We start from the raw sequence: 23,046 nt of genomic DNA on the forward strand, positions 1-23,046 counted from the left end.
AGTTCCTTTTTTTTTTCCCCTGGTTTTAGTTTATTATATATTACTTTTTTTTTTTTTTTTTTTTTTTTTTTTGAGAGAGAGTCTTGCTCTGTCGCCCAGGCTGGAGTGCAGTGGCGCAATCTCAGCTCACTGCCAGCTCCACCTCCTGGGTTCACACCATTCTCCTGCCTCAGCCTCCTGAGTAGCTGGGACTACAGGTGCCCACCACCATGCCCAGCTAATTTTTTGTATTTTTAGTAGAGACAGGGTTTCACTGTGTTAGCCAGGATGGTCTCGATTTCCCGACCACGTGATCTGCCTGCCTTGGCCTCCCAAAGTCCTGGGATTACAGGCGTGAGCCACTGCACCCGGCCTATTATACGTTTCTCATCACAACAAAAGAAAACAAGAAGAATATTTGCACAGAGTCCCACCACATGCTCTGTCCCCTCCACACGTGCAGAAATAGTTTTGACCAGGTGGTAATTGCAGCTTTCATGATTCTGTTTTCATTGTTTGCAGTGTTTTCCCATGTTGCCACATAACACTCCTGATTATTTTAACAGCCACATGGTATTCTGTGCATCAGCTCTTCAGGAGCAAAAAACCATTTAGTGAGACGACGGCATTTTTCCTAGACCACGAGTCTATGTTTTTATTTGTGGGATTTTTCCCGGCACAGCGAAGGCCAGATCAGGACAGCTAGAGTGAGGAACCCAGAGCTGTCTCCACGGGAAGGGACGAGAAGCACAGGATTACCTGAGTCCCGAGAGCTATCCCCGGGCATTGCCTTTTGGTCCAGACACTGCGTGGGAAGTCACCTGCCATGTGGGCACGGAGTGACCAATTGGCAGCCCCGTGAGGCTGACCCTGTGGGACCAGGGTGCAGGCTGCCTGCCTCACTGCTGGTTCTTGGCCAACACAAGTCCCAAGAACAAACCAGAAATGCAGACCCACAGGAGGTCCTCAGCTTGACAGACCTGCGCTCCCCTTGTAAGAACAAGGGGTCTAGGCCGGGTGTGGTGGCTTACGCCTATAATCCCAGCTACTCTGGAGGCTGAGGCAGGAGAATCATTTGAACCCGGGAGGCAGAGATGGCAGTGAGCCAAGATCACGCCACTGCACTCCAGCCTGGGCAACAGAGTGAGACTCCATCTCAAGAATAAAAAAAAAAAAAAAAAAAGAACAAGGGGTCTGGAGGGTCTTGGGTCCACATGCTCTGGGTGGTGTGTGGTGTCCTGGGTTTGCAGGAATTTCTCTGTCCCTCTGTAAGATAGGCGTGTGAGAGTGTAAAAATGAGCCATTGTTCATGGTGCCTTGAGACTATCTGGGCAGAGTAGGGTCTGTGGCTCAGGGCTTGGTGAGAGAGAGGCCCCCGGCAGAGAAGGGAAAAAGCGCTTGATTGCTGATTTCCACCCATGTCTACCTCCTGTCAGGGACTGCAAGGGCAAAGAGTAGAGAAGCACCAGCAGAGAACTGGCTGGGACCCAGGAAGGACAGGGTGGGAAGAACCCCATGGCCATAAGAGAACATTTATTAAAAGCAAAAATGTTGCAATATGTTGCAGGGTGAGAAAAACACACCTAAAATAACAGGCCTGGTAGAGTCTGATTAAAAAATAAAAAGCACATGTAAATACTAGAGTAGTAGAATGGTACCAGCTGGCATGAACAGAGCAATGAGCGGGAGCTGGGCTGTGTGTGCATTTGTGTCCCATGGAATTCTCTGGCAATGCCGAAGGAGGCCCGGCTAGATGTAGAAGATGTCCACTTTACAGCTGAGGGTAACAAGGCCCCTCTCCTGAGGTGCGGGCCGAGGCTCGGACCTGGGTTTTGGCACTTAGGGACATCCTTTTCCTTCAAAGTGTTTTCTCTTCATTGCTTTTTTTTTTTTTTTTTTTTTTTTTTTTTGAGGCAGAGTCTCTCTGTCACCCAGGCTGGATGGAGTGCGGTGGTGCAATCTCAGCTCACTGCAACCTTTGCCTCCTGGGTTCAAGCGATTTGAACATCATACACATACTGCTGAGACCAGCTCTGTCCAGGAGACCCTAACCCAGCGGCGCTAGAGGAATTAAAGACACACACACAGAAATATAGATTGTGGAGTGGGAAATCAGGGGTCTCACAGCCTTCAGAGCTGAAAGCCTTGAACAGAGATTTACCCACATATTTATTGTCAGCAAGCCAGTGATAAGCATTGTTTCCATAGATTATAGATTAACTAAAAGTATTCCTTATGGGAAATAAAGGAATGGCTAGTTATCTGCAGCAGGAGCATGTCCTTAAGGCACAGATCGCTCATGCTATTGTTTGCGGTTTAAGAACGCCTTTAAGCAGTTTTCCGCCCTGGGTGGGCCAGGTGTTCCTTGCCCTCATTCCGGTAAACCCACAACCTTCAGCGTGGGCGTCATGGCCATCACGAACATGTCACAGTGCTGCAGAGATTTTGTTTATGGCCAGTCTTGGGGCCAGTTTATGGCCCAATTTGGGGGCCTATTCCCAACACATACCACAACACAACATGCACCACATAAACCATACACACACAATGCATACAACACACACTACACATTGCACACACCCCCATATCACACACACAACACACAACATACCACATACACAACACAACACATACCACACCACACTAAAACCACAAAACATACCATACACACATCACATCCCACATACAACACGTACACACAACACAACACACATACACCACAAAGCACATTACACACACCATACATCAGATACACCATACACAGCCTACCACACATACACACACCACATATACATGCCACACGCTGCACACACACCGCACACACAAGCATGCACAGCACACACACGCACGGCACACACACGCACATGCACGCACAGCCTCTGCACCAACACCTCTTTAAGCAAGTGCCTATTTCCCACTCCACCCTCTCTAAGCCTGGAGGAAAGTGCACACACCTAAAAAGGGGTTTCCTTGTGGTGAAGGAGCAAAGAAAGTTACTGCTGCCCCAGGACCCTCTAGAAAGTCTGGCAGAGGTAATGGCTCCGGGCAGAGGTGTCAGGAAAAATAAACAGCATTTCCCCCTTGGCCTAAGGGACCCGCTCCGCCCGCAGCCCCCAGCCCTTGTTGTCATGGAGAGCGGCCTGTGCACCCGAGCCGGCGCCCCTAGCCCTCCCGCTGGCTCTCCGCAGGCGGCTTTGTCAGGGCTCAGCGCGTCCCTGCAGCTGCTGGGAGAGGAGGAGGCAGGGCGGCTGCCTGTGGGTGCCGTGGACCTTCGGGGCGGGCCAGGGAGGCGGGACCGCTCCTCAGAACCCCAGCGGCTTCAGTCCTGGGCTGATTGGCGCGGGAAGCACAGCCCGGCCCTCCAGGTCCCCAAGGAGACCCCAGCCTCCTGCTGCCCACTGTGAGCGACCTCCCTGGGGCTCCTCTGGAAGCGGCTCTGGCAAGCATTGAGTTTGCCTGTGCGGAGCTGGGGGAGCCTCCGGCTTTCCTGTTTGCTTTGTAAATTATTTTCGTCCCCAGAGGAAGGCGGTGAGTAGGTTACATTGGAAAAGGTGGCGATTTTCGCTTGTTTCAGGTGGCTTTGAGATCCTGTGCGGGCTCATTTTTCTGGGTGTCCGCGGCTGAGCAGGGCTTCTCCAGGGGGCGGGCTGGCGGGACCCTTCTGCAGAAGGAGGAGGTGACTGCCTGGTGTATAGTTTGGAGAGGGGTTTTAATCAGCTTTCTGCCCCCTCCTGAGCACAGCCCAGTGGAGACTGAGCTGAAGAAGACCACCTTGGCAGTCCTCGCGGTGGGTCCTGGGACCCCCGGCTCTGGAACAGGATTCTCCAGGATACCTACTGAATGATTAAGTGCTGGGCTGGACTGTGATGAGACCTGTTTTATTTCTGGACTTCTCCACCCTTCTCCACCCTTCGCCATTCTTCCCATTTCTTTTCAAATGGATGGGAAAGGAAAATAGTCTGCTTGAAAAAAAAGAACACATGTCATTGCCTGGGCGATTGCCATGGCAACGGGGACCCCATGTCGGATGCTGAGATTGTCTTTTCTTTTTGTTACCTTATTCTTGCCACTCGGCATTTCCCCTAAGTGTCACCTCTCTTAAGGGAGAATATAAAACCAGGGTGAAGGCGGGTGCTTTGGCGCTGCTAGGCAGAAGTTTGAGGTTCATTAAGACCTCCAGTTCTTCGGATAGACATGGGCGGAAAGAGGCCACAAGGCTGGCGGTGCCCCTTTTTGTAGTTCGTGCCTCTGGTCCTTGGGGATCCAGGTTGTCCCGGCTCTTTGACTGCGTGTTTCCTATGCTCTGTGTCTGTGAATTAGGGCAGTTAGAATGTTGTCATTTTCTGGGATGGCTGGGAAACACAGGTATCATTGCCTAAAATCAGTTTGAAATGTAAACAATGAGTGCGTGTGTGTGTGTTGCATCTACGTATGTGTGTGCACAGGATTTAATGTTGTGAACTATTAGGATGATAGCAAACTCCAGCCCCAGTGAGGCTGACCCTCTTTTTCATATTGTGCAGAAAGGTTAAACATTTCTCAACAGCAGGGAAACCTGGCTGCTTTCTGGCCGCTGCCCATGGCTCTTCTTCCCAGGCCCTTGTGTTGGGGAAGGGGGTGGTCAGCTGAAAGCCAGCTGGCTTTGGACACAACGCCTTCTCTGTGTTGTGCCCAGGGTCCCAGCTCATTCACTGAGACTTAGCGGCTCACACCATCTGTTCTGGGATTGGGCTGTGTCCCAAGTGCCCCTCCTCATCCTCAAACCTCAGGACTCACTGGGCAGAGGTTGGGTTGGGACTGGAGGCCTCAGTTTCCTTATCTGCAAAAGCCTTTAGTTGGGCTCCTAGGGGACTGCAGCCTTCTCCAAGCCCATCGTGGTACTGGCTTTTCTCTGGACACCCCGGAGAGGGGGTCACACATGATCTGGGGGAGGTCAGAGCAGGATACATCCTCCTGTCACCATGAAGCACATGTACTGAGGGACTGGTGCCGGAACGCAGAGCAGTGTGGAAGGAAATCTGGCCTCATCCCGTGGACCAGTGCCTCAGTTTCTCCATTTGTAAATGGGGTTATGTGTCACCCACTGGTGGCTTGCTGTTGGGTGAAAGAGCTGAGGACTGCATTTTTGCTGTGTGTAACCTATACGGAAGCCTGTCATCCATGACAGTGTCTGACAAGCGCCTGCCAGTCTGCAGCGGGGCATCCTTCCACTCTGGCTATGGGGACATGTGGGCCCATTTCCCCATCATCCCTGCGTGTCCCTTCCCAAGCTCATGAGCAACAGTGCTGACTCAGTCCTGCAGCGTCAGTTCAGTCTTGGGGTGTCTTCATTCTCCAGGACATCCCAACGAGGGATCCAGCAGCCCTCCTTGAGGGTCCCACCCTCAGGGACAGGATGGGTTTGGGTGGTAGCCATAGCTCCGTAGTCTCAGGTTGCCCAGGGCCACCAGGCAGCGGCTCTTGGCCCTGAGTGTATCTGTGTGGTCCAAGAAGAGGCGAGGTGCTCGTGTGTGCAGAAATGTGCCAGGAAGGACAGGGGAGACTCAGGCTTCCTCCACAGCACCCCTGTTCGAGTGTGCCAGTGAGGGGTGGGGCTCCCTTCTCCCACCACAACCCTCTGAGGAGCTCTCCCTGTCCTGCTGGCCAAGGAGCCCTGTGCCCACCGGCAGAGGCTCAACTGACCAACCAACTAACCAACAGCTGACCAACTAACCAACCAGCTAATTCATCAACTCCCTTTCTCTTCTCTGTTTTCTCCTTTTCCTCCTACCCCTTCTTGTCCTCCCTTCCTTCCCCCCTCCCTTCTTTCCTTCCTCTTTTTTTTTTCTTTTTCTCCTCCCTTCATCTGTTCACCTGTTATTCCAGGAAGGATCTGGTTCAGCATAGAGTGCAAAGGATAAAAAGAAGCAGATGGGGCCAGGCACGGTGGCTCACGCCTGTAATCCCAGCACTTTGGGAGGCCGAGGCGGGTGGATCACGAGGTCAGGAGATCGAGACCATCCTGGCTAACACGGTAAAACCCCGCCTCTACTAAAAATACAAAAAATTAGCCGGGCGTGGTGGCGGGTGCTTGTAGTCCCAGCTACTCAGGAGGCTGAGGCAGGAGAATGGCTTGAACCCAGGAGGCAGAGGTTGCAGTGAGCTGAGATCGGGCCACTACGCAATCCAGCCTGGGTGACAGAGCAAGATTCCATCTCAAAAAAAAAAAAAAAAAAAAAAAAAGCAAACGGGTAAAAAGTAAGAGCAGGAAGAGCAGGTTGGATTTGCTAGACAGAACTTGTCATGGGGATGACGAAGTCTGAGGACACTGGGGAGGCTCCGGCCCCATGCAGCTTGGCAGTCCTTGTTCACAGAGGCCAGGACCGTTCCGTGTGGATTCTGGACTTGGACCAAAACTCCTGGGTCCCTGACTGATGGTGGGGAAAGAAGGGGGCAGGAGGGGTTCATTCAAGGCTGGCAAATGTAGCCTGAGTCCCTTCTGACCCCTGGTAGGGCCCTCATGAACTGTGGAGGCTGTGGTAGTCTGTGGCTAGGGTGCCTGGTGACATTTGGTCTAAAGAATTAAATCCAGTGCAGATGAGTCCACCCAGGAGGGATCTGTGGACGACAGCCCCTAAGTGACCTGGGGACAGCTCAGGGACAGTGCTGCCCTTTCTGCCTAGGCAGATGGAAATGGAGCCAGGGTCCTTGTTGTGCCATATCCCCTGCGTCCAGCACTGGAGATTGGCTTCTCCCCGAGATCTGGCTGCCCCTGGCCTGCTTAGGCCCTGAAGAGAATGAGGAGAGGCAAGGGTGCCTAGGAGAAAGGTGGTAGAGGTGGAGGGAGCCCTGCAGGCTGAGGGTTGTGGCCAGGGGCTGCTGAGACACCAGTTGCTCTGGGGGTCCCGCTCTAGGTCTAGTGTGTTCATGAGGGAATTCCAACAGGCCTTTAAGGAATGTGGGGCTTTTAGAAGGAAAATGGTATATAGCATACTAATATGTGCTTGTTGAATGAATACATGAAAAAGGCCTTTTATTTTTCTAGTTACTGATATCCAGTAATTCTAAGTATTCCTAGCTTGTCTTCCCTGGGTAAATTATTTTGCTTCTCAGAATATGCCAGCTAGACACAACCCATAAGGTAGAATTTTTCATTGAAATGTGTCTTACATGGAACTTGTAACTTCCTAAAATAAAGTTGTATAGCCGAACAGGATGGCTCATGCCTATAATCCCAACACTTTGAGAGGCCGAGGTGGGTGGATGGCTTGAGCCCAGGAGTTTGAGAAACCAGGCTGGGCAACACGGTGAAACCCTTCTCTGCACAAAATACACAAATAAGCCAGGTGTGGTGGCATGCGCCTGTAGTCCCAGCTACTCGGGAGACTGAGGTGGGAGGATTGCTCGAACCCAGAGGTTGAGGCTGCAGTGAGCTGTGATTGTGCCACTGCACTCTAGCCTGGGTGACAGAGCGAGACCCTGTCTCAAAAAAATTAATTAATTAATGAAAGTTGTGTAGATTTTGCCAGATATAGGGTTGTGTCTGAGCACGCTTATGTTCTTGGTCCTTGAAACACCAGTGCCTGAAGGATTCATGTAGCTGTGGAGGTGGTAAACTGAATGAATAAAACTCTGGTCTTTGACCATGCAAAGTAGGTGCAAAGGAGGCTTGGGGGGGATCCCAGTCAGAAGACCCTGACTTTATGGCTGCAGAGAGGATGCCCCTGCCCCCAGTTCCAGGGCAGACAAAATCTAAGGGTCTAAGATCTTCAGTGGCAAAAGGGGCATCTGGTTATTTGATCCTCTCCCTGATCTTGCTTTTAAACAAGTTCCAAAATATTTTGTCTGCAAAACAAACTATGCTGCATAAGGAATAATTCGTGGCCCTAATTCATCCATTAGAGACCACACTTGACTCCCCAAGGGCTTCTTAATATCCCTGGTTTCCAGCTCATGTGAGTCAATGCAGGGGGTGACCAGAGCACATCTCTGTTTATTTTCAAGTATGCAAAGGATATATACACGTATCATTGTTGAAAATCAATTTTTTTTTTTTTTTTTGGGAGATGAAGTCTTGCTCTGTCGCCCGGGCTGGAGTGCAGTGGCACGATCTCGGCTCACTGCAAGCTCCGCCTCCTGGCTTCACCCCATTCTCCTGCCTCAACCTCCCAAGTAGCTGGGACTACAGGCACCCGCCACCACGCCCGGCTAATTTTTTGTATTTTTTAGTAGAGACGGAGTTTCACCGTGTTAGCCAGGATGGTCTTGATCTCCTGACCTCGTGATCCGCCTGCCTCAGCCTCCCAAAGTGCTGGGATTACAGGCGTGAGCCACCGCGCCCGGCCTGAAAATCAAACTGTTTTAAAGCTGAAGGCCCCCCCCACCTCATCCTCTACCCTCCAATCCTAAGGCCCCACTCCCTCCCTTCTTTCTCTGTTTCCTTCTTTCTCTCCTTCCTTCCTTTTCTCTTTCCTTCCCTTTTTTGCTCCTTCCTTCCTTATTTCCCTTTTTTCTTCTTTAGGATAGTGCTGCTGTGATCACCTTTAGGTGCCTCCAATTCTAAGCTTTCTGATTACTTCCTCCCCCGAGGTCCCCCAGCTCAGCATCTGCCCTTAAAGGAAACCTAAATAAACATGTGCTGTTGCATTCTGAATAGCCTCTGGTTGATCAGGAGCTTAGACTAAGGACTGAATAGTAAAGGGTGGATCCAAGTGATTGTGAGAATACCACTTGGCAGAATGTGACGTCTGGATTGGACACGGAGTGCATAGGAAGGGACCCACACCTCCCTGGGCATATGAGTGTTTCTGGTTGACGCTGTGCAGCTGCCCCATAACAATGCTGGAATTATCCTTTATTCAGGGCCTGATTGAGTGGGGGCGTGGCCACCCCTTTATTGACTTATTTTTTAATGTATATCATTCTCTATTTACACATTGATAATTTTTTTCTACAGGGTAAAAAAAAAAAAAATGCACCAGATGCAGCACTTTTGTGTAAGTATAGACACATCAGGGCTCTTTGTTAAGGATAAGAAAGAATCGCTTCCACTTCGGGCTCTAATGTTATCATAGCCAACTGCCAGAGCCGCTCTGTAATTACGTCTCCTGAGTGGAAAGCTCTCAACATGCCACTTGGTCTAAGAGTTTGAAGCTGGGATTGCCCCTCCACTTTGGCCAAGATGACTAAAGCATCACATATTTTTAAAGCAACTTTTAAGAAATGAGGTATAGTGAGTGATGACTAGCCAGCTCCTCGCTGCTCACACTGTAGCATTTTACACGCGTTTTCCCAGGGAGCCCCCAGGAACTTGGTGTCCAGGGATATTTTCCCCATGTTGGGGTGAAGGGGCTCACACAATGTCACCTGCACACGGGCCTCACAGTTCCAGATCTGGGCTGGTCCACTCTCCCAGCTGCCTGCCTGGGAGGAAGGCAGGTAAAGTTAAGGGCAGTGCCAAGGTTTAGGAAATATTGTCTGCCTTTGGACCAAATGTAATTTCAATTTAAAGTAACCTAGAAAATGTTTTGCAAAAAATGTGTTTTCAGAAAGCAGAATTACACTCAGTATCCCTTCTTTTTTTGGTTTCTCAACCACATCTTTCATTAGAGAGATTTAGGACAGCTAAGTAGAAATTAAATTTTCCATATGTAAACAGACATGGAGACAGCTGGCTTTCACTGGGCAATAGTTCCCGGCTGGGAATCTCCAATGAGCAATGAGCAGCTTCGATTCTCATATTTTTAAACGGGTTGGCTTTCCTCCCAACTGCAAATATAATGTTCTATGTAGAAATTTATATGTTACTGAGAAGCATCAAGAAGCAAATGAAAATTCCCAGAAGCTCACCACCCAGAGACGGTCACTCTCAGGGTTTCACACAGCCTCCCTGCGGGGAGCTTTCATTTCCTTTGGTCTTGTCTATTGTTAGGTCACATGTTGAGTAGGATTTGTCTTGGAGCCTGAACGCTGACAAAGGTGCACCACCCTAGGACCCCATCCAAAGCCACACGGGAATGACTACTCTGGTCCCACCCACTTCCTGCCCTGGCTAGTGTGGTATTTTTGTGGCTTTCTCCTGTCTTGTCAAAAGAATGAGAGTAACTCAACCTGGGCACTTTGTCCAATCCTTGGGTCTCAAGGGTTCTGGGAAGGATCCAAGAGCTGTGGTTCTTGGTTCCCAAAAGCAGGCAGGTGATTGGAGAAGCAGCCGGGCTCTGAGTCCTGTGCCCGTGTGGCCCAAGTGACTGGCTGTGACCCTAATAAGTGAGCAGAAGGGCAGGGGCCGGGGTCACCTTGCACAGGAGGAGTGGCAGCCATGAGGGTCTCTGCAGGCCAGAGCTGCTCCTTCCTCAGGGGCCATCTCCCAAGCCTGCCGAGGATTCTTGTGTCCTAGGAGCCGCTCAGCAAATGGTTGTTGACTGACTGAGTGACGGCACTTTGGCCTCTCTGAACCTCAGTGTCCTGGTCATTGAATGGGATTCTTACTTCCAAGCTCTTTACTCCCCTGAGCCCTGGCCCCCTGGTTCCCCTTTGTCCTACACCTTGGGTTGTGTCCTAGAGACCAGCCACCTCAGCTGCATCTTGCTAGGCTCTGAGTGTCGTGGCCTTGACATTTCCTCCACCTCTCTGAACCACAGCTTTGTCTTCTGGAAAAGGAGAAATGAGAGGATGCTTGGAGCATCGTTGCCTGCATTCATGGAACTCACGGTCTGCCTGGAGAGTGATGGCGATATGGTGTCTATGTGTCCGAGAGCCAGCTGCACCCAGAGGGAAGCTCTAAAGCTGGTGTGGTCAGGTGGCCAAGGAGCGGAGGGAACAGACGTGAGAGGCAGGGCCCGTGAGGGTAGGGAGAGGTGCTCCCAATCATCGTAGAGGCCGGGAATGAGGCTGGGAGGCTGCAATGGCCAGGTTCCAGCTGGGCCAACTCTGAGATGACACTGAGGATTCCAGCTTTACTGTGAGTCACTTGTCGGCTCACTGCTTCTCTTAAGAGGCAAGGGATGGCCAGGCACAGTGGCTCACGCCTGTAATCCCAGCACTTTGGGAGGCTGAGGTGGGCGGATCACCTGAGGTCAGGAGTTCGAGACCAGCCTGACCAACATGGAGAAACCCCATCTCTACTAAAAAAATACAAAATTAGCCAGGCATGGTGGCGCATGCCTGTAATCCCAGCTACCCGGGAGGCTGAGGCAGCCTGGGCAATGAGAGCAAAACTCCCTCTAAAAAATAAAAATAAAATAGAGCCAAGGGATGCCACTAGCTGGTTGTTTAATTAAACTTTTTATTTTGAAATGACTGTATAGACACATAAGAGATAATGCAGAGATACTGTGGGCCTTTACCCAGGATTCCCCAGTGGTAACGGCTTGCAAAACGATATAGGACCATATCATAGCTCGGACCTTGACACTGGTACAGTCAAGACACAGAGCAGCACCAGCACAGGGAGCCTCCTGTGGCCCTTTGATGTCCACCTGCTCCCTGCCTGCCCCTGACAGCAGCCAATCTGTTCTCTGTTTCTACAATTTTGTCATTTTGAGAATGTTATATAAATGGAGTCATATAGCATGTAACCTTTTGAAATTATCTTTCTTCCACCAGCATAATCCCTTGGGATTCCTCTAAGGGAATTCATGCAGGGGAATCATCACACATCTAGGCTGCTGTGTGTGTCAATAGTGTTTCCTTGTTATTGCTGAGTGCTGTTGTGTGGCATGGATGTACCACAGTTAATGTGTAAATGACAACATAGTTTTCATTTCCATGTCTGCATGTTCATTGCCAGTATATACAAATTAAAGTGATTTTTGTGACTTGATTTTGTATCCCTGACCTTGCTAAATTCACATACTAGTTCTGGGAGTTTTTGTTTGTTTGTTTGTTTGTTTTCGCTTCTTGGCATTTTCTTTGTAGACAATCATGTCATTTGCAAACATGGACAATTTTATTTCTTCCTTTCTGCTCAGCATGCATTTTCGATTCTGTTCTTGTTTTATTGCACTGGCTAGAACCTTCTCCACTACGTTGAATAAGAGTGGTGAGAGCAGGCATCCTTGCCTTGTTCTCACTTTGGGGGACTATTATGGGCCTGCCTATGTCACTGCAAAATACATGTTGAAGCCCTAATCCCCAGTACCTCCGAATGTAACTGTGTTGGAGACAGGGCCTTTATAGAGGTAACAAAGTTAAAATGAGGTGCTGAGAGTGGGTGCTGATCTGTCATGACTGGTGTCCAATAAGAAGAGCTGAGGACTCACAGAGGGACAACCACGTGAGGACACAGGAAGATGATGGCTGCCTACAAGCCAGGGAGAGAGGCCTCAGGAGAAACCAACCCTGCCAACACCTTAATCTCAGAGTTCCAGCCTCCTGGAATGTGAGAAAGTAAATTTTTGACTTTTCAGCCACCTAGCCAGTGAGACTTTGTTATAATAACCACGATAAACTAAGACACTGCCTTCCAGAGTACCACAGGGCACCTCTGTTCATACTTCAGAAACTAGTTCTGCCTGTCTTTGAACTTCATGTAACAGTCTTTTGTGTCTGGCTTTGAGATCCATCCATATAATTGCTGTCTTTTTTTTTTTTTCGAGACAGAGCCTTGCTCTGTCTCCCAGTCTGGAGTGCAATGGTGCAATGATAGCTCCCTGCAACCTTGACCTCCGGGGCCCAAGCAATCTCCTGCCTCAGCCTCTGAGTAGTTGGGACTACAGGCACACGCCACCATACCCAGCTCTACATCATTGTTATATCAGTGGCTTACTCCTTTTTATTGCTGAATCCTGTTCCATCCATATTGTGGCTGCACCACACTTTGCTTATTATGCATTCTCCAGTTGTCAGACACTTGAAGTTGTTTCCAGCTTTGAGTTATGAATACAGCTGCTCTGCACATTTGTGTACAGGTCTTTGTGCGGACAGATGTTTTCTTTCCTCTTGGGTAGATACCTAGAAGTGCAATTGCTGGGTCACAGAGAAGGTGTATATTTAACTTTGTGAGAAAATGCCAAACAGTTTTCCAAAGTGGTTGAACAATTTTCTGCTTCCACCAGCATGAGAGTTTCACACTGAGTTACGTTTGCTCCACATCCTTGCCAGCAGGTGGCATTGTCAGTCTTTTTCACTGTAGCCATTCAGCTGGGGCTGTAATCATTCCTCAGTGTGGTTTTTAGTTTCCCTGATGGCAGGCAGTGTTGCCCACCAGCTCATATACTTATTGTCTATTTAGGTAACTCAAGTCAAATATATATTCCAGTTTTTTTTCTCATTTTAAAAATGGAATCGTTTGTCTTTTTTTTTCATTGATTTGTAGGAATCTTTATGTATTCTGGACACAAATCTTTCATCAGATATATGTATTGCAAATGTTTTCTCCCAATCTGTGATTTGTCTTTGAAATTTTCTTTTTTTTTTTTTTTTTTTTTTTGAGACAGAGTCTTGCTCTGTTGCCCAGGCTGGAGTGCAGCAGTAGCATGATCTCTGCTCACTGCAGCCTCCACTTCCCAGGTTCAAGTGATTCTCCTGCCTCAGCCTCCAGAGTAGTTGGGAGTACAGGTGTGCACCACTATTCCCAGCTGATTTTTGTATTTTTGTAGAGATGAAGTTTCGCTATGTGGGCCAGCCTGGTCTTAAACTCCTGACCTCAGGTGGTCTGCCCACCTCAGCCTCCCAAAGTAGTGGGAATACAGGCATGAGCCACTGCACCCGGCCGCCTTTGAAATTTTTTAAAAAGATTTAATTTTTTTTTTTTTTTGAGACAGGATCTCATTCTGCCACCCAGGCTGGAGTACAGTGGCATGATCTCGGCTCACTGCAACCTCCACCTCCCAGGTTCAAGTGATTCTCCTGCCTCAGTCTCCTGAATAGCTGGGATTACAGGTGCGCACCACCATGCCCGGGTAATTTTTGTATTTTTAGTAGAGACAGGGTTTCTCTATGTTGGCCAGGCTGGTCTCCAACTCCTGACTTCAGGTGACCCATCCTCCTTGGCCTTCCAAAGTTCTGAGATTACAGGCATGAGCCACCGTGCCCGGCCTTAAAGACCTAATTTTTTTACAGCAGTTTTACATTCACAGTAAAATTGAGAGGAAGGTACAGAGATTTCCCATATATTCCTTGACCCCACACGTTCAGAGACACTCGCTTTATCAACATCCTCCCCAGAGGAGACATTTGTTACAATTGATGAACCTGCACTGACACATCATTATCACTTGGAGTCCATGTGTGGCTGGCCTTTTCACGTTCCTAATGGTGCCTTTTGATAAGCAGAAGTTTTCTATGTTGATGAAACATATTTTCAGGTTGAAGAAGTTGTTTATCAAGTTTTTTGTGTGTGCAGCTTAGTGCCTTTTATACCCTAAGATATCATTACCAACCGCAAATTCATAAATATTTTCACCTATGTGTTTTCAGAAGCTTTACAGTTTTAGCATTCACAATTAAGGTTTGGATTCATTTCTAGCTTTTTTCTGCGTATAGTGTAAGCAGTCAAGGTTCATTTTTTGGTACGGCTATCTAAATGTTCCATTACTATTTGTTGAAAGGAAGTATCTTTCCCTATTGATATGTACTGGCACCTTCATTGAAAATCAATTGAACAAATGAATGAAAATCTATTAGTTCATTGATTTCCATTGATTTATCCTTATGTCGACACCACATTATCTTGCTTTTGGAATTTATTTTATTTTATTATTTATTTAGTTTTGAGATGGAGTCTTGCTCTGTCGCCCAGGCTGGAGTGCAGTGGCATGATCTTGGCTCACTGCAACCTCTGCCTCCCGGGTTCAAGCAATTCTCCTGCCTTAGCTTCTCCAGTAGCTGGGACTACAGGCGCCCGCCGTCATGCCCGGCTAATTTTTTTGTATTTTTAGTAGAGACGGGGTTTCACCGTGTTGCCCAGGCTGGTCTCGAACTCCTGACCTCAGGCAATCCGCCCACCTTGGCCTCCCAAAGTGCTGGGATTACATGCGTGAACCACTGCGCCCAGCCAAAATTTATTGTATTATAGTAATTATTTTATTAATGAAAATAATTACTATAATAAAATTATTTTAGTTAATAAAATATAATTACTATAGTAAGTCTTGAAATAGGGTAATTGGTTGAACTAGTTCTCTGTTGTTGGACCTTCAGCACATCTCTGACATTGTACAAGGCTCAGTGGCTCATGCCTGTAAATCCCAGCACTTTGCAGGGCTGAGGTAGAAGGATCGCTTGAGCCCGGGAGTTCAAGGTCAGCCTGGGAAACATAGCCAGAGTCCGTCTCTGCAAATAATAAAAACTTAGCCAGGCATAGTGGCACACACCTGTGGTCCCAGATACTCAGGAGGCTGAGATGGGAGGATCCCTCGAGCATAGGAGGTCGAGGCTACAGTGAGTCATGATCGGTCCAGTGCATTTCAGCCTGGGCAAAGAGGGAAACTCAGTCTCAAAAAAAAAAAAAAAAAAAAAAAAAAAAATCAGCCCTAATAAGACTGTATAAAATGTCCTTGCTCATTTGTGTGGGTGTTTTGGAAGGTCGATGGCTGAGGCGAGTGTCCCTTATGTCTGCGTATCCTATGTCCTTGTGTCCCCATGCCCCCATATCTCCAAGACCTCACGTCCCCACGTCCCCTGTACCCCCATGCCCTCATTTCTCTATGTCTATGTGGCTCCACATTCCTCATGTCTGCGTGTTCTCATTCCTCATGTCCCCATAACCTCCACATCTCCATATTCTTCATGTCCCCGTATCCCTCACGTCCCCGAGTCCCTGTGTTCCCATGTCTCCATATCCCCATGTCTCCATGTCCTCATGCCCCAAGTCTCCATATTCTTCATGTCTCCATGTCCTCTTTCCCCATTTTCTCATGTCATGTCCCCGTGTCCTCATGTCCTCACATCCCTATGTCTTCAGGTTCCCATGTCCACTTATCCTCACGTCCCCATGTCTCCATGACCTCCACTTCCCATGCTCTGATGTCCCAAAATGCCCATATCCTCATGTCCTCTACGTCCTGTCGTCATGTCCCCATGTCTGCATGTCTCCATGTCTCTCGTGTCCCCAAGTCCCCCATCCCCATGTCCTCATTCCCCCATGAGGACCCCTCTTATCCCCACGTCCTCATGTCACCCATAAACCAGCCCAGAGCAGAGTTTGCCTTATGCTGTGTGCTTGGTAAATATGAGCTGCCTTCCTCCTTAAACCTTCCATTCAAAGGCTGCAGAATCACCATGGGTAAGATGGCTTCCCTGAAAAAATGTACCCCAAGTGTCACTACTAGACGTCAGATGGACACTTTCCCCCACAGCGGATAAACTGGTAGCAACCCTGGGAAGGAATGGGGTGTAACAGCCAGGGCCAGCTGGCTGCTGTAACAGTCCCAGGCTTAGTCATAGTGCAGTGCTGGCAATGGGAGAGTTGTGGGGGCTCTGTTCCTCGCAGTCAGATGGGGGGCACTCACCACCAGGACAGAGGCCCAGGGAGAGCACTCACCCACCAGGGAAGAGCCCCTAGGCCAGCTGAGAGAAATGAGGCCAGGGGATGCTGAATAGGGTAGAGCCCCTGGGCTTCCCTCCTGGTGAGTGGGTGTTCCCCCTGGGCCTCTCTCCTAGTGGGTGATCCCCCTGGGCCTCTCTCCTGGTGGGTGGGCCCTCCACCCAGGCCTCTCTCCTGGTGAGTGGGTGCTCCCCCTGGGGCTCTCTCCTGGTGAGTGGGTGCTCTTTCAGGCCTCTCTCCTAGTGGGGTGCTCCCCCTGGGCCTCTCTCCTGGTGGGCAGCCACTCCCCCTGGTTGGCAGTTCTCTGCCCATAGGCTCTCTCCATCCTGGCCTCTGTGGTCCCACACAGGCCACTCTGGGTCCTGGACTTCAGAGCTCCTCTGCCCGGCCGTGGCCAGCTTTCCTGGAAGACAGGGCTGGGAGTCCCTGGGACAAAGCAGGAGTCCTGGGGAAACCCCCTTTCTCAGCAGAGGCTCCCATCCCTCATGAAGTGAGCCACCTGGGGGAGGATGAGCAGCACCCCTGAGGGACAGGCTAAGGGACACTGGAGGCACAGGTCCTTCTCTGCAGAGTCTCTGACTCCACAAAGTTATTCAAGGGCTTTGAGACTGAGTGGCACCAATAGATTGTCACTGTGGTCCCCAGGAGCCCTCCATGGTCACCAGGAGCCCTCCAGGGTAGAGGACTCATTTGAGCCATTGGAACATGAGTGAAATAATTGGTCAGAGAAATTGGAATATGCGTTGATACTTCCTGGTGGTCGCTTCTCCACTGTGGGCTGATCCCACCATTCCCCAACTTCAGGTCACCCCTTGCCCTTTTTCCTGATGAAAATACTACATCACTTTAAAACAACAGGAAACACTTAACTCTTTAGTTTTGATGGGTCAGTATTGGGGTGTGGCTTGGCTATGGCTTGGAGATCTCTCATGAGGCTACAGATGGTGGCTGGGGCTGCAGTGTCATCTGAAAGCCTGACTGAAACTGAGGATCATTTTCAAGGTGAGTCATTCACACATCACAAGTTGTTGCTGGCTGTTGGCTGGGGGCCTCAGTTCCTCTCCGCATGGGCCTCTCTGCAGGGCTGCTTGAGCATCCTCACAACATGGCAGCCAGCTCCCCCACAGTGAGTGATTCAGCAAGGAAAGGCAAAAGCTGCAGTATTATGTATGGCCTGGCCTTGGAAGTCACCTTCATCATTTCTGTAATGTCCTATTGTACAGTAGTGTCCACAGGTCAGCTCTATTCACAGTGGGAGAGGCAGATAACCAGCAGTTGATGATCACTGGGCCATTGAGGGCCTGGCTGCCACAAACATGTTTCTTTTTGAATGATGTCACTCCCAGGTGGAGGCACCACTTCCTCCCACTCACCCCCACCAGGGACAACAGGACACTTGGCCTCAGTTCTACTTTCAAGCCACAAACCCCTCCCCATCCTCTTTTTGTTCCTCACCTACCACAACCCCTCACCTTTCAGGTCATCACAGCCAGCCTGCTGATGTGCTGCCAGAATTTGTCTTGACCCTCTTAGGACGACAGTTGTGTATTCCTAGTGTACCTGGGTTTGTGTCCCTGGTCCTCATGGGACCCCACTGCTGGCCTTCTGGCACAGGGGACGTCTGTAGAGGAGAAGGCTGAACCAGGTGGTGGTGGCAGGCACCGCTGTCCTTCCTGGCCTGGGATGGAAGCATCCGGATGGTCCAGGGCTGCCTCCTCAGGGGGCAGGAGCCAAGACTCCAGGGCCTGGGCATTGACAGCACAGCAACGGTGATTCAGATGTTGGTGGCTGGGATCCCTTGAGTACCTACCATGGGCAAAGCCCTCATTTCTCACAAAAACTCCACCACATGCATCCCATATTTTCTCCATTTCGTGGAGGAAGAATGGAGGCTTCAAGAAGTTCATCAATGGCCGGGCGTGGTGGCTTATGCCTGTAATCCCAGCACTTTAGGAGGCCGAGGCAGACAGATCACCTGAGGTCAGGAGTTGAGACCAGCCTGGCTAACATGGTGAAACCCAGTCTCTATTAAAAATACAAAAAATTAGCTGGGCATTGTGGTGGGCACCTATAATCCCAGCTACTCGGAAGGATGAGGCAGGAGAATCTTTGAAACCGGAAGGTGGAGGTTGAAGTGAACTGACTTTGTGCCACTGCACTCCAGCCTGGGCAACAGAGTGAGGCTCCGTCTCAAAAAAAAAAAAGAAAAGAAAAGGAAAAAGAAAGGAAGAAGAAGAAGAAGTTCAGCAATGTGGCTGAGGCCACAGCACCCATGCGTCCGAGCTCAGGTGACACTGTCCACCCCATCCTTGTCACGGCTGGGTGTAGCTCTGCATCCTCACACAGGCAGGGAACTTGGGGACAAACTCCACATCACCTCAGCCTTTAGCTTTTGGGAGGGAGGGGCACACCACTCTGTCCCGAGCCTCAGTTTCCCTATTGTCAGACGGGGATAACCATACTTCACAGGGGCATGAAGGGGCCCGATGAGCAACCATTCACAGGGCACCTGCGGCAGCACCTGGCACAGGGAAACTGAGGCCCAGATAAATTGCATTTATTTATTTATTTATTTATTATTTTATTTTATTTTTATTGAGACAGTCTCTTTCTGTCCCCCAGGCTGGAGAGCAGTTGCGCAATCTCAGTTCACTGCAACCTCCACCTCTAGGGTTCGAGCAGTCCTCCCGCCTCAGCCTCCTTAGTAGCTGGGATTACAAGCATGCGTCACAACACCCAGTTGATTTTTGTATTTTTAGTAGAGACAGGGTTTCACCAAGTTGGCCGGACTGGTCTCAAACTCCTGACCTCAAGTGATCCTCCCTCCTTGGCCTCCCAGAGTGCTGGGATTTCAGGCATGAGCCACCATGCCCAGGTGACAAATTGCTTTAAAAAAATGAATTTAAGGCTGGATTAACAAACATCATTAAAATTGAATCCGACTTTGCACTCTAAGCCCTTCAGGACCTGGTGTTATTATTTATTGACTCTCTCCCTAAAACAATGAGGGTGCCCTCCTGGTGGGGCTGCTCAGCGGGGCAGGTGCTGGGCCTGCTGGAGCAGCCCTCATGGGTCAGGTCTCCCAGGAAGCATCTTGAAATATCTGTTTGCAGGGGGCCTCTTCACCTTCTAACTTGTGGCCATTTCATTGTTCCCAACCAAGAGGGTCTGAGGAAGCCTCTGATGGTGTGTTTCTGGGCTCACTCTGGGCTTGTCTGTTCTAGGGCCGGCCCCCTCATTCCCTGCTGGGCCCCTCCTCCCTGAAGATCTACACAGCAGATCTACTCACAAAAGTCCACCCAGCAGAAGCAGGAGGATGGTGGTTGTGGGTCCTCTGTGCGCAGCCCTGTTAACCTTTAAACCAGCACGGCTGCCGCAGCTGTGAGCCTAGCACCTGATCAGTGGAGAGCTGTGGATTGCATGTTTGTTTGCCATTGCCCCCGCCACCCTGCAGTTTGCACCTTCTAGAACCAGCAAGCCAAGCGCCTCTCACCCAGCATAATGATGCGGAAATGCAAATGCACCATCATGTTGTGACCCATATTGCGAAAATTAGAAAAAAGGAAGTTGTGTTTCGCTATTGCACGAAGTTCAGCCCGGAGGAGAAACTCGCTCACCTTCAGAAGACAGGTGAGTGGGGTTGGTCCTGAGGTGTTGGCCGAGCCCTGAGATCCTAACTGCTTTTGTGGAACTTTGGGGTGGTAGGAACATTCAGGGCAGGAGCCATTTGAGGGAGACGGATGTTTTCAAGGCAGGAAGTTGCTGTGGTGGCACGGAATGGTGTCTTGTTTTTGTTCTGTTGTCTTTCTCTGGGTTCCTGTAGCATGATGCGTAAAAATTCAGAGTTATTGTGGGCCTTGAATGGCAAGTGTGAAAAGCCTTTGTAAACTGCTCAGTGCTGGGACAGTGTTGCCTATCGTCTGGGGGTGGCTTAGGCTCTCACAAGATGAACATTGCCTGCCTGTGTCCCCATCGAAGCCTGGCAGGGGCCCGGGTCCGAGGCTGACCAGATGCAGGGAGCCTTTTCCCATCGGCTGGCAGCACATCAGCCAGGGCATCGAGACAACGGCCAGCCCCTCTCATGTCACCCAGGCCTGGGGGGCAGGGGGTAGCGCGAGCCTTCCTCTGCCTGAACAGAGGAGGGTGGTCCCAGACGTGCCCTGGGGGCTAGGCTTTCCCACACAGTGTGGCTCCAGAAGCTTCCTCTGCACTCTGCAGTTTAGATATTAGCAGATGCGGGCCTGTGTAGCATGGGGCTATGAGGAAGGAGTGCTGCGCCCACCAAAGCCTCCTCAGCACTCCGTGCTGTGCCTGGCAGTGTGGGACAGTGGCGGGGCCACCTCAAGAGGTGCATGGACTGATGGCAGGGTCCCAGCAGCAGTGGCGGCACAACCCGATGCCACCGTGATTGTGCCCACTGTGCAGAGGGGGCCCGAGGGGCAGAGGCATGTTCGGGTCGCACAGCACGGCCACACTCATCTGTAAAGTGGTGACTGAGTCGTGCCAGGCTCACTGTAGTTCAGGGATGGACATGCTCAGCAGGTGCCACTGCCATTCAGATCGGGGCTTGCCAACGCCCAGGGCGGATGCTGGTCAGCCATTCTTGCAGGGGAGGAAACCAAGGCACACAGCTGACTTTCCCTGGGACCCCCAGCCTGCAAAGTGTCTGACTGAGCCCCAGTACAAATCTTCACAACTTGCTCAGTGGCCCCAGAGGCGGGTGGGGCTGGCCGGCTGGGTGTGAAAGGGAGGAAGTGGTTTGTCCCCAGCTGGGCTGTTACAGGAGGCCGGAGGAGGCCCCGGTTCCACTCCTCAGGGGGCGGAGGTCCACGTCTACACAAAAACCAGCACCACGCAGTGTGCAAGACCCCTTGGAGCGACACCAGGCCGAGTGCCCTGCACACAGAGGCCTGCAGCCGTGTTGTACAGAGGTTAGAGCTGAAATGACCTTTTCCTGAGAAGCCTCACCACTGTCCAAGGATGGGCCTGACCTTCCTGGCCTGTGCCCCTTGAGGACTCCCAGGTTAGTCCTGGGGCTAGAAGAGTGACCTGGGAGTCACTGGTGCATGTGCTGGGAGCTCCCGAAACATCCTCCCCACCTGCCCCGATAGGTCTATCAGGAACCTGGTTTACAGATAAGGAAACTGAGGCCCCTCAGTAAGGGCAGTGCTGGGCAGGTGTGATACTTAGACAAGGATGAGACTGGGCTTGTGGAACAAGGAGGCTCAGAGGCAAGCATGTGCCGAAAACAATGAACAAGGACAGGAGGAAGAGCAGAGCCGGGCACTGTGGTGCCTGCCTGTCCCTAGGCGGGACGACCATCAGCCGTGGGGACTGAGCCGGTCGGGAAGGAAACAGGATACGAGGACCTTCATTCATCCCTTACATTTCTCCCCATGTGCTGCCTTCTCTTTTGCAGATATTGTGGGTCCTGGTAGGTGACAAGGGGCCCATTGTCTGAGGAGGGAGACAGGGACATGAGCCTGCCACGGTTTGATCTGGCTGGCTGCAAGGACAGTGCAGGGCAGGCCCTGTGTGAAATGGGGGCAGCCACGTCTGGGTCTGGGGACAAGCTGCCTGCTGCCTAGTGACACGAACCTGTGCCTGTGGTGCCTCCGTCCCCACACGTGAGCTTCCCCACTCCCTCCTTATGAGCTTGCCGCCTGCCGGTGAGTGTCCCTGGTCTCAGGAAAGTAGCCCACAGGCAAATAGTTGCTGCATTTCCCCGAAAGCAAGTATTGAACCCCTAACAATAATCTCAGCCCTCCAGGACAGAGCCCCCCCCACTCTGTGCCACAAGGTGTGCTGTCCCCCAGCCCCACCCCCCAGGTGGGGGCACCGCAGATTCAGGCCTGGAGGCTGCACCCGTGGGCCCTGCCCGGGGCCCACCCCAGTTGGGAGTCTGTATGAGGCCTCTGCCCAGGGTGCCAGTCTTCTGAGGAGCAGCAGTGGCTGTGCATGTGGACCAAGGAAGCAGGGCAAGAGTGTGTGAATGCGGGCTGAGCTCTGCAGCCTCAGAAAGGGACACTAACGATCCCGCCTCCCCCGGACACCCCCAGCTGGGCAGGAAGGTTGACAAGGAGGCTGGCCTGGTGCAGGGCCTTGCCCTTTGCACCTTGTCATTTTGGTGCAAATTCAAGAAACTTCTTATGAGAATCTTCTGCATATGTTTAAAAAAAGTTTTCTTTTTAAAAATGGCAGTAAAATACACATAACCTAAAACTTAGCACCTTCATCTTTTTTCTTTTTTCTTTTTTTTTTCGGGATGGAGTCTCACTCTGTCTCCCAGGCTGGAGTGCAACGGAGCCCATCTCGGCTCAGTGCAACCTCCGTCTCCTGCGTTCAAGCGATTCTCCTGCTTCAGCCTCCCAAGTAGCTGGGATTACAGGCGCCCACCACCAAGCCCAGCTAATTTCCTGTATTTTTAGTAGAGAGGTGGTTTTACCATATTGGTCAGGCTGGTCTTGAACTCCTGACCTCAGGTGATCCATCCGCCTTGGCCTCCCAAAGTGCTGGGATTACAGGCGTGAGCCACCGTGCCCAGCCTCCTTCATCGTTTTTAAGTGATCAGTACAGTGCCCTCAGCACATTCACATTGCTGT

At 50.7% G+C, this 23,046-nt stretch overlaps 1 protein-coding gene across 3 annotated transcripts in view; it reads left to right on the forward strand.

Moving 5' to 3' along the window:
• The first annotated feature begins 19,717 nt into the window (after nucleotides 1-19,717).
• Nucleotides 19,718-23,046, forward strand: part of FGD3 (FYVE, RhoGEF and PH domain containing 3) — a 67,846-nt gene continuing 64,517 nt past the window's right edge. For 2 of the 3 annotated variants that reach the window (XM_054500421.2, XM_054500422.2), the window contains exon 1: nucleotides 19,718-20,074. The gene's annotated coding sequence lies outside the window, so the exon portion shown is untranslated. The remainder of the gene's footprint in view (nucleotides 20,075-23,046) is intronic. The other variant, XM_054500419.2, reaches the window with a different exon arrangement.

Source organism: Pongo pygmaeus, chromosome 13 (assembly GCF_028885625.2).
Source record: "Pongo pygmaeus isolate AG05252 chromosome 13, NHGRI_mPonPyg2-v2.0_pri, whole genome shotgun sequence".
NCBI classification, from domain to species: domain Eukaryota; kingdom Metazoa; phylum Chordata; class Mammalia; order Primates; family Hominidae; genus Pongo; species Pongo pygmaeus.